Below are 9,591 nucleotides of genomic sequence, written 5' to 3'. Positions count from 1 at the left end.
GCACTTTAACCACTGTGTCACCAGGGCTCTTTGGTGCTGTATTAGGGGTGGTTCAAAACAAGTTAACAGACAAGTTGCCTGTGGACTGGAAGATATGAAAACCAAGGCACAAAGGAAGTTAAACACTGACCTAAATACAGACAATGAACCATCAAACAACCAATGAATCCAAGTTTCTTGTCTCATAATCCATGGCTCAACACTTAATTAGCATAAAGTATACCAGAAAGAGACACATATGGGTTCAAATCCCCGTTGTCACCTGCTAGATAACGTGACCTTAATTAAGACACCTTTCTGAGCTTCTATTTCCTTATCGATAAAATTGTAATAACAAAATCTGTCCCAGAGAGTTGTTGTGAGGATTAATAAAGAAATTCATAACGTAAGTATAGTGTGTGGAAGATAACTGGACGCTCAATAAATGGTAGCTATTATCATCGACACATTCCTACTTCACCTACTAATTTTTCTTAATGGTTTCCAGTTTAAAATAAGTACATATATATAGAAATCCCCAAGACTTGCTGATTAGCTTCCAGGTATTTAAGTGCATACACGAAAGAGACAAGGTCTCCTGAATAAGGCACAGTAAAGAGAACGGGGCATCTTGGTCCTGTTCACAAGTCTTCCTTCTCTTCACTCTCCACTCCCATTCCCCTCTCCCTTCTTCTCCTTCATTATGGATTGAATTGTGTTCCCAAAGTGATGTACTGAAGCCCTAACCCTTGTTTGTGAAGATGCTATTAGTTAGGTTAATAAGAGGTCATACTGGAGAAGAATTGATCCTAATCCTATCTGACTTATAAAAGGAAAGAGACAGACAGAGGAAGGACTCCAATGACGTCGCAGCTGTAAGCCAAGCACCACCGGGAGCCACCAGAAGTTAGCACCAGAGCTCTCAGAAGGAATCAACACAGCTGATATCCTGATTTAGACTTCCAGCCTCCAGAGCTGCACGATAATAAATTGCTGTTCTTATAAGCCACCCAATTTGTGGTTTTCTCTTATAGCAGCCTTAGGAAACCAATACTTTTTTCCTTTTTCTCCTTCTCCCTCTCTTCATAGCCTCAAATCTTAAGTTTCTTGTTACTACTCATTGCTGATATTATATTGTCATACTTAGTTGCTTTATTTTTTCTCCTATCAGGTATTATTCTTTCTATGTACTTCTTACATCTTAGCTCTACTCTCTCATTTCTTGTTTCACTCCTTGTGAATACATTAAGCCATAAAACTGGTACCCTTCTAGCATCTTCAACTGGTGTGGCTATGAATCTGGGATTTGTATCCCAAAACAGTATTTCAAGCAATTTCCTGATATGAAGACTCATCTTATTAAAAATCCATATTTCTGGGCTCGAAACCATCTCTAATGAATCAATTTAATCAATGTAGGGGCATGCTGGAAGTTTATATTTTTTTAATTTAATTTAATTTATTTTAAGTATGGCATACTTCACAAATTTGACTGTCATTCTTGTGCAAGGCCATGCTAATCTTCTTTGTATTGTTCCAATTTTAGTGTATGTGCTGCCAAAGGAAACACTGGGCATTTGCTTTTTTCACAAATGTCCCAAGTAATCTTTCTGGTGGTACGAATTTGGGAAACACTTCCCCCTGTGGCCAGGTAGCTTTACATAGTTTCCAGGTCCCAGGCAGCTCTTCAGAAATTGTGGATCTGAGAGAGCTGAGTGAGAGGATGTGGATGTATCTACACCAATTCACGTCCCTTCTGAAAAAGTGAGTACACTGATGCGTATACAGTGGGTCACAGGCTAGAGAAGTCATCTGCTTACTGTGCAACATATCATGGAGCTTTAGAATTTATATACAGGATTGCAAAGGGAAGAAAAGGCTTTGCATTTCTCAAGCTGAAAGAACTGAAGAAAAAATTCAAGCCTCGAGTTACAGTATTGAAGGCTTCTATGGGCAAAATTTTGAAGGACGTAAGAAACACCAAAAGAAGATGGAAGGAAAACACAGAGTCACTGTACCAAAAAGAATTTGTCAGCATTCAGCCATTTCAAGCAGTAGTATATGATAAAGAACTGATGGTATTGAAGGAATAAGTCCAAGCTGCACTGAAAGCATTGGCAAAAAACAGGGCTCCAGGAATTGACAGAATACCAATTGAGACGTTTCAACAAATGGATGCAACGCTGAAGGTGCTCACTTGTCTATGCCAAGACATTTGGAATACAGTCACCTAGCCAACAGACTGGAAGAGATCCATGTTTGTGCTTACTCCAGAGAAAGGTGATCCATCCAACAGAATGTGGAAATTATCAAACAATATCATTAATATCACAGGCAAGTAAAACTTTGCTGAAAATAATTAAAAAATGATTGCAACAGCACATCAACGGGGATTCAGAGATTCAGAGACACTGCTGGAGATTCAAGTTAGATTCAGAAGAGAATGTGGAATGAGGGATATCATTACTGATGTCAGATGGATCTTGGCTGAAAGCAGAGAATACCAGAAACATGTTTACCTGTGTTTTATTGACTATGCAAAGGCATTTGACTGTGTGGATCATAACAAATTACGGGTGATATTGCAAAGAACGAGAATTTCAGAACACTTAATTGTGCTCATGAGGAGCCTGTGCACAGACCAAGAGAACAGAACAAGGGAACACTGCATGGTTGAAAATCAAGAAAGGTGTGTGGCAGGATTGTATTCTTTCACCATACTTATTCAATCTATGTGCTGGGAAAATAATCCAAGAAGCTGGGCTACATGAAGAAAAATGTGACATCTGGATTGGAGGAAGACTCATTAACAGCCTGAATTATACAGATGACAAAACCTTGCTTGCCAAAAGTGAAGAGGACTTGAAGCACTTACTGACGAAGATCAAAGACCACGATCTTCAGTATGGATTACATCTCAACATAACCAGAAAAACCAAACCCAGTGCTGTCGAGTCAATTCCAACTCATAGCGACCCTATAGGACAGAGTAGAACTGCCCCATAGAGTTTCCAAGGAGCACCTGGTGGATTCGAACTGCTGACCCTTTGCTTAGCAGCCGTAGCATTTAACCACTACGCCACCAGGGTTTTCCCTCAACATAAAGAGAACAAAAATCCTCACAACTGGACCAATAAGCAACATAGTGATAAATGGAGAAATATTGAAGTCGTCAAGGATTTATTTTACTTGGATCCACAATCAATGCCCATGAAAACAGCAGTCAAGAAATCAAATGATGTATTGCATTAGGCAAATCTGCTGCAAAAGAGCTCTTTAAAGTGTTAAAAAGTAAAGATGTCACCTCGAGGATTAAGGTGTACCTGATCCAGGCCTTGATGTTTTCAATCGCCTCGTAAGCTGGACAATGAGTAAGCAAGATCGAAGAAGAATTGATGCCTTTGAATTATAGTGTTGGTGGAGAATATTGAATGTACCATGCACTTTCAGAAGAAGGAACAAATCTGTCTTGGAGGAAGTACAGCCAGGATGCTCCTAGCAGAGAGGATGGTGAGACTACTTCTCACGTACTCTGGACATGTTATCAGGAAAGACCAGTCCCTGGAGAAGAGCATCATACTTGGTAAATTACAGAATCAGGGAAAAAGAGGAAGGCCCTCAACAAGATGGACTGATACAGTGGCAGCAACAATGGGTTGAAACATAGCAAAGATTGTGAGGATGGCACAGGACCGGCCAGTGTTTCATTCTGTGGGGTCACTATACGTTCGAACCAACGTGACACCACCTAAGAACAACAACATTGCAAATTATTTTATTTTTTCCCCTTGAGATGTATATAAATCATTATCAAAGAGGACATGTGAACCGAAATAGTAATAAGAATCATTAAGGTATTTTTTGTTTTGGAAATCCAAATCAGTCCCTTTTTTGTTGTCACTCAACTTAAGATGATTTGCATTGTTCCTTCCACTTTCTGGCTTCCATCTCGGACCCCATCACTTCTCTAGAAGAAACAAGTTGGAACATGGTTGATACCAGTAGAATTGTTGTCTCAATTTGGGTGCCTAAAAATCGACTGTAATAATGATGATGATTTTTGGCCTGTCCTACTCACTCAGCTTTATTCAAAATAATATCTTCTTAGGGGTAGAGTCAAAGATCTTTTGTGAAGGTGTTTATCACAATTTTTCCAGATGCATAAAAGACCACAAACATTGCTTAAAGTTAGCCTTCTTGCTTCTTGTCTGATCCAAACATTAGCACAGCCAACTTTGAATGAAAAAAGTACATACTTAATGTTTAAACAGGTCAATTAAAAAAAATGGTCAAGAGTCCCTGGGTGGTGCAAGTGGTTAAGCACTCAACTACTAGCTGTAAGGTTGGCTGTTTGAACCCACTCAGAGATGCTTCAGAAGACAGGCCTGGTGATTTGCTTCCTAAAAGTCACAGCCTTCAAAACTCTATGGAGCAGATCTATTCTGCACCTATGGGATTGCCATGAATTGGGACTGACTCAATGGAAATTGACAACAAGAAAAAAATAGGTCAAAGTAGATTTTGAGAGACATCCTGCCTCATGTGAAAACATTCTCTTGCTAAGTAAACTTAGCTTCACAGTTTACTAAAGCCCATCTCCCCGATGAGGATGCTGAACTTTGAAAAGCAAGCCCACCATCCAGCTGCCTTTGATGATGGATCATTAAGAGGGTGTCTCTTTAAAGGCCACTGACAGTGAATTGATAAGGGTCAATGACAAGAAGAAGCGCATGGAAGAGGGCCAGTCTGTTTAGCCAACACAAGCTATCCCAGGCAAATTGTGTTCACCTAAAAGAGCCAGAACAATAGACGAGTTCACCCTGTGGAACAGACCACACACACACTGTATGCTACGTGCACAAATTGAGGAAATTCCAGTCACACATTTCACCAAAGAGGGAGTTTTCAATTCTGAACATTTCTAGAAATTAGCTTATGCCATTTACTCTGGCAGAAATGGCAGTTAGCCATACTGGAGAAGTTCTATTCCACCCCAACAGTGGCTTATTGTCTCTGCATAAAAACATTTGTTTAAATATTAAACAGTGAAATCTCGCTTGGTTATTAAAGCCCATAAAGAAAGAACAACACGGAAATCGGTTAATAATCTTAGACTTTGGCCAACTTAGTGGCTGGAATGCCATTTGTCTTCATGGCATGTCACCCACCCAGAGGAAGCCCTTGCATCACAATCCTAAACTGCATTCTCACATGATGTTTACAGTCCTCGCCTGATACGTGCCTTTCTTCTCATAAAATGTGCAGACATGGGAGAAGACCACTTTCCCTTTCCTTAAAGGCTGTTCTGAAAAATTATGACAGTCTGGATTCTTAATTTCTATTTACCACACGTAGCTTTTTGATCTAGCAAAGACACACTGAATAAAAATAGTTCTTAAAAACCAAATGCAAGTCAGTTAAAATTTATCTGAACACTTGTTCTCCCTCCCACCTCAATTCCATTCTATTCTATTCAATTCCAAAATATTCACTGGATACCCACAAGAAGCTTATTCTATGCATAACATAGAGGAAAAGAAGCAGAGGAAGGACAGTTACCAAACACACATGCCAGGTATTACCTGACCAGAGGAGCTTGCCCTCTAGTTTATGAGTCATTCTAATACTTTATTTTCTTCTGAGATGGCTGAACTGATATGACTATCTATCACTGATATAGGTAGTCCCCAATTTATGATGGGTTCACATTCCCATGACTCCATCATAAGTTGGTTCTGACATGAGTGGAGTACCTCTTTTTCTTCTTAGTTTTCATTATTATTCTGTTTCATTATCAGTATCTTTATAAAACCAATCTTTATTTGTCTTTGGGGGTTGGAAACATTACATACAAACTTACAGATCTATTTTAATACATGCATACATTTAAAAAAAATACGCAAATTATAAAAATTTACCCCAACGATGGAGAAGAGTTGGACAACGTGGGCATTTTGTCAGTTGCAGTAATAGCTCCACTTTTGGAAGGTTCTGGATCACCTGGATTATCTCTGGGAATGGGGATAGCGTTTCTGGTCAGAAAATTAGTGAGAGTTGTCTATATTATGGTCCTTTTCTTTTTGTCTTCATATATTTTGAGCTAACACCACACTGCTTCCCAAATCTGCCTATCGACCTTAGCAAAACAGTCAGTGTTAGCGTCCATGTTTTCAAGCAATTGAAGCCCCTGATTTAGTTTAGAAAAAACTTCAGCTAATTCTTACCACTGTAAAATTTTTTCACAACTTCTCTCCTTCCTCTCTTTCATTCTTTCTTTCTTTCATCAGCATTTCTTTCCTCTGCAAAATCCGTTAAGTCCTGACCTACCAAGTCCACTTCTTTGTGATCTATGTGCTGTTCCACATCAGTGATACCAAGTTCTAAATTCAGCATTCTTGTCATATGGATGATTTTTCCACCGATCTTTCACATCGGGTTATACTAATCAAATGCTTGGCGTGTGTTCACATAACTCAGCAATTTTTTTTCCAGATCCCTGGCATGCATTTTCCTGTAACTTCCTCCTAGGAAGATGCAATGTCCAGGTTACACTGAAGAATATTGTAATTCTTTCAGAAATTGCAGAGTGTTATCATACCTCCATCTGTTGCCTATATCGCGTGAGCAAATGTAGCCCGCGTAGCGCCTTGAAAGTGGCCATTGCACTTTGTACCATAGGCTGAATCACAGCGGTCGTACTGGGAGGCAGAGACACCACTTTCACATCTTGATTTAGATCACCTGCCCGAGGAGGAGGGTGTCCAGGGGCATTATCAAGTAGCAGCAAAATCTTGAAAGGAATGCTCTTTTTCAGGCAGTAGGCTTGCGCTTTGGGGATGAAACCAGTCTTCGAAGAACACAATCATCACCCAGGCCTTGGAGTTACTTCTGTAGTAGGCTGGCAGCCTATATTTGTCAATGTTTTTGAATGCTCGGAGGTTTTCAGAACAGTAAACAAGAAAATGTTTTAATTTAAATCCAGCAGCATTTCCTCCAAGCAGCAGAATGATTCTGCCTTTCAAGGCCTTGAAGCCATTCATTGACCTCACCTCTTTGTGGGTATGGGTCCTTCTGGGATCCTTTTCCAAAACAAGCCTGTCTCATCCACTTTGAAATCTGCTCTGGTAGATATTCTTCATCTTGTATTACCTTATCCAGCTCTTCATTAAATTTTTTGGCAGCTTTAACATCGGCACTTCCTGATTCTCCGGTTACACGCAGGTTACGTAAGCTAAATCTGTGTTTGAAGCGATGAAACCAGCCCTTGGTGGCATTAAAGTACTAGGCTTAGACTTCTCCTTGCTGTTCCTTTGGGTTTTCAAAAAGGCTGCACGCTTTTGATTGAATTGTGAGTAAACTCCTAGGATTCCTCTTCTGGATTTGGTCTTCTATCCAAACCATCAAGAGCTTTTCCATTTCGTGCATTGGCCCTTGCCTCTTCTTTGTTAAATTTGACAATTTTATCCCAATTGCTCCTTTAAAGGCCTCTAAAATCCTTTTCTAATTCTTAATGATTGAAGATCATCTTTATATCTCTGCTTAGAGCCTTCCTCACCTTATTTTTTGGATCAGAACTTATAGTGGTATGACTTCTTTTGCTGGACATATTATTGTGAAACTTGAACAACTAGTCTTCAGATAAGCAACTGATACTTCTGCTGTTACAAAACGCTCAATAAGATCACACTATTGGCCTAGTGTACAATGCAGTCTGCGTCAGTATCATTCGATGAAGCTGGAGTCATGATGGCTGTTGGGTGAGTGCACAGTTCAGTTGAACACTGCCCAGCTTTCTATCTGTTATGCCTTCTGACAATGATAGGGACACCAATTTCCTTGTAGGCCCAGCCATAGCCTGCTATACGAAGGTGTTTTGAAGAGTAAAGCATAACATTGAACATTTTAGAGTGAACATCTGAGAATGATAACATCAGCAAATTACATGCTGCCACATTGTATGTAACACATATTACTAATGATAAGATGTACCAAAAAAAAAAAAATCATAAGTATAGTTTGTCATAACTCAACTACGTTGTAAGTTGGGGACTACCTGTATTCCCAGTGATCTTTTACCTTTTGTCAAATGCAGAGTTAAGAAGAAAGAATCTAGATCTCAGGCTGTGGCTATAAAATCAGTGACCTACATGGACTTGTAGCTTTCTCAAAACTGGACTGTGTTCTTCATAGACTATTGAGAATGAGAGTGAAATATCGCCATCATTTTTGCAATAAGGACTTCATGGCATCTATAGACATATCAGATGCTGACAGCTTACGACTAACAAAGCGAGAGGGATGGCTATTTTGTTAAAGCACTTGGTAATTTCGAATTAAAATGGGATTATTTGGGTTTAGTATAATCGTATTTTCCTAATAAGCCTTTAAACCACATTTGATAGTGTTCTGTTTGCAGTGGTGTGAATTTTTTTTGAAGCCATGAGCTTAGTTGTCCCAGTTTCTTTAACAGTTGTTTACTGAGCACCTACCATGTGACGGGGAACCATTCTATGTGTGAACTGCAACAAAACGAAGGTCTCAGGAGTGTGCGGTATGCTGGAAGACAAGGGGAGAAAGTTTATCAATGAGAAGAGAGCCACCAAGTACCTCAAATGCTGTCAAAGGCCAGGTGGAATGAGGACTGAGGATAGGATATGGATTTGGCGACAAGGTCATTGGTGACCCTGTTGAGAGCAGTTTTGGTAGAGTAGTTGAGTCTGGGGTGGGGAGCATGAAGGCCTGGTTGGACACATTTAAAAGAGAATGAGAGAAGCAAGACTTAAGGAAGCTTTGGAAGAATTTCTCTTCAAGGAGGTGTTAAGAAGTGGAGCAATAGAGAGAAAGTTTCATTTTATCTTTTTAGATGAGAGAAATAAAAAAGCGTGCTTATAAGTGAATGAGAATGAATCAGTAGGGAAAGAAAAATTGATTGTTAGGAAAGAGAGAAAACATTTCCTTTTACCCATTGTATGGTTATTTGAAGATTCAGATCTAGGAGAATTCAAGAGCTAATTTATAAGCCAAGAAGGAGAGATACAGTGCATATTGTAAAAATCTCAGCAAGCACCAGACATCATATTGTACAAATAAAGGATTGTAAAACAAAATTGAAACCCAAACCATGTTTAAAAAATATGAATAAATTTGCTGATTTCAACACCAGCATGTAGCTTTTAGGGGTAGCAATTCAAGCTATACACCAAGGATTGTAGAGTATCACCACATCATGATTTTATTTATCCAGAGGGTTTGGGGGATAGAGTGTTTTGGCTAAGAGAATTGTACTGATTTCAGCTAAGGTGGGTTTGGATGATTTAAAATATACTTAATCCTAAAGTTACAAGTAGACTTGAGTCTTCTATGGTTTAGATGGTACTGTAAGAAGTTGTAAGGAGCCCCAGGATTAACGTTATGAACATTGCAAAATGTAATATAGGATGTAGGCTGATAGAGTCATTTTATACTAACATTTTATTACTAATCCGTATAGTAAATATTTTCAGCTTGGTGGGATGTAAATTCTCTGTTGCAGCTACTCAACTGTGCCATTATTGTTTGAATATAGCTGTAAATAATACATGAATAGATGAGTGTGTACCAATAAAACTTTAT

General features: G+C 39.1%; 1 non-coding gene across 1 annotated transcript; it reads right to left on the bottom strand.

Moving 5' to 3' along the window:
* Nucleotides 1-1,443: 1,443 nt before the first annotated feature.
* On the bottom strand, nucleotides 1,444-1,549 carry LOC111752397 (U6 spliceosomal RNA). Its single transcript, XR_002787350.1, has one exon. It is a non-coding gene; the product is annotated as a U6 spliceosomal RNA (small nuclear RNA).
* Between the last annotated feature and the right edge of the window lie 8,042 nt (nucleotides 1,550-9,591).

Source organism: Loxodonta africana, chromosome 1 (genome assembly GCF_030014295.1).
Source record: "Loxodonta africana isolate mLoxAfr1 chromosome 1, mLoxAfr1.hap2, whole genome shotgun sequence".
NCBI lineage: Eukaryota > Metazoa > Chordata > Mammalia > Proboscidea > Elephantidae > Loxodonta > Loxodonta africana.
This window is presented reverse-complemented; position numbering and strand designations above follow the sequence as displayed.